This window comes from Octopus bimaculoides, chromosome 9 (genome assembly GCF_001194135.2).
Source record: "Octopus bimaculoides isolate UCB-OBI-ISO-001 chromosome 9, ASM119413v2, whole genome shotgun sequence".
NCBI classification, from domain to species: Eukaryota; Metazoa; Mollusca; class Cephalopoda; order Octopoda; family Octopodidae; genus Octopus; species Octopus bimaculoides.
Window position 1 is genome coordinate 14177920 of NC_068989.1, and position 2525 is coordinate 14180444.

Genomic DNA, 2525 nt, shown 5'->3' on the forward strand with positions numbered 1-2525 from the left:
TGTGTGTGTGTGTGTGTGTGTGTGTGTGTGTGTGTGTGTGTGTGTGTGTGTGTGTGTGTGTGTGTGTGTGTGTGTCGTGCACACGTGAAACTTTTGGCCCTTCTGCCGATTAAAAATATAAACTATATTTACTCATGTCGTTTAATTTTATTTATACAACCAAACCTATATACATATGAATACGCATATGAATAGAGAATGAACAATCAAAATGTGGTGTCACTTTAGAGCATTTAACTTATTACATAGTGCAGAGTAGTTATAATAAATGTTTATCTATTAAAACAACTCTTTGCTATAATTACTCTGCACTATGTTTACATTATTAAAAAAAAGGCATCGGAGGGGTGACGCATACCCTGCGCGCAGATACATTTTTTTTTGCTTACGATGTGTTGCTTACCTATGGTTTTTAACTGAATTGAATCAAGCGTTGTAAGTGTCTCACTAAACTGGCTTATCGGGAAACTTGTTTCTGCCAGCACGCCGCCTAAAAAGGCGGTGAGCTGGCAGAAACGTTAACAAGCCGGGCGAAATACTTAGCGGTATTTCGTCTGACGCTACGTTCTAAGTTCAAATTCCGCCGAGGTCGACTTTGCCTTTCATCCTTTCGGGGTCGATGAATTAAGTACCAGTTACGCACTGGGGTCGATGTAATCGATTTAATCCCTTTGTCTGTCCTTGTTCTTTTTTGTCCTCGTTTGTCCCCTCTATGCTTAGCCCCTTGTGGGCAATAAAGAAATGGGAAACTTGTAAGTTCGATTTAAATCTTTTTTATTTTCTTAAGTATCGCCATTTTATTTATTTATATTCTGGTGAAATTAAGAAGTCAAATCGTAAATAAACGAAACCCTCAAATCTATCACTGTATACACACACACACACACACACACACACACACACACACACACATATGCATACACACACACAGTCGCATATCTATGTATGTATTTATGTATGTTTGAAGATAATCAGACCAAATGTTCGTCATTTCGAACCACTCACCCAATGAGTATTTCTGCCAAATTTGGTGAAAATCCGTTGAACCGTTTTCCAGTAATTTTGCAAACACACAGACAAACAGACTAAAACACGTGATTACAATACCCTGCTTTCGCTTACACGCGCACGATAATAACTTGCTCTAAAGTGGTACCACATGTTTTGCTTGTTTATTCACTGTTTCTAATATATATGTCGACCCGTTCAACGATGGATCACTTTTAGCCAGCTTAAAAACCACCTTTTTTTTTATCAGTTACAGTTCGTGTCGGAGTTTTAGTGGTAAACCAAACCGACCACTTATAGTACCTACCTATTTCATTACGTAATTAGACAAAGGTTTTTTTTATATGCATACATACGAGTGTATGTTTGTGTGTGTGTGTAAAACATGCATGCATGCATAGATAGATAGATAGATAGATAGATAGATAGATAGAAAAGCGGCGAGCTGGCAGAAACGTTAGCGCGGCGGCGGGCAAAATGCCTAGCGGTATTTCGTCTGCCGTTACGTTCTGAGTTCAAATTCCGCCGAGGTCGACTTTGCCTTACATCCTTTCGGGGTCGATTAAATAAGTACCAGTTACGCACTGGGGTCGATATAATCGACTTAATCCGTTTGTTTGTCCTTGTTTGTCTCCTCTGTGTGTAGCCCCTTGTGGGCAGTAAAGAAATATAGATAGATAGATTATGTACTAATATATTCTGCTCTCTCTGTATGTATTAACGTTATCGATTTGCAAAATAACACAGTTGTATGTGCACTGATACACTTATATTGGTTGTAAGGATTCTCATTATTATGAAAACAAGTTATGTGAATTTCCCATCTGATATTCACACGGATCGCCGTGTGAATATCAGATGGGAAAATTCCCATAATATTTATAATGTAATTTATCTTTGCACAACTCTGCACATTATATTCTCACATTCTCACCATCATATGAATTCTTTGGAGTGTTTTCCTTTGCATATAATTATTTTCCATCATATCTTTTTCTTTATTTAGACTCTTAAAATGTGTTTCATACATGTTCAAACCAGAAGCACATTAATGATATTTTGCTTACTCGTCATCTTATACTTATGGAAAACGTTTGGTTGTGTGATCGTCCACTTGGTTCGTCTCTGGCTTTAAGACAATTAATATTGGGGTCTGTTCATTCGCCTAAACATTGTTCAATGTGGTGCCCCATCACGGCCACACTCTAATGATTGAAACAAGTAAAAGATAATCAAATAGCATTTTCTTTTCTACTCTAAGCACAGGGCCCAAAATTTGGTGGGGAAGGGGCCAGTCGATTTGATCGACACCAGTGCGCAAATGGTACTATAATTTATCGACCCCGAAAGGATGAAAGGCAAAGTCGACCTCGGCGGAATTTGAACTCGGAACATAAAGACAGACAAAATACCGCTATGCATTTCGCCCGGCGTGTTAATGTTTCTGCCAGCTCGCCGCCTTTGGTCGAACAAATCGACCCCAGAACTACTTTGTAAGCCGAGTACTTATTCTATCG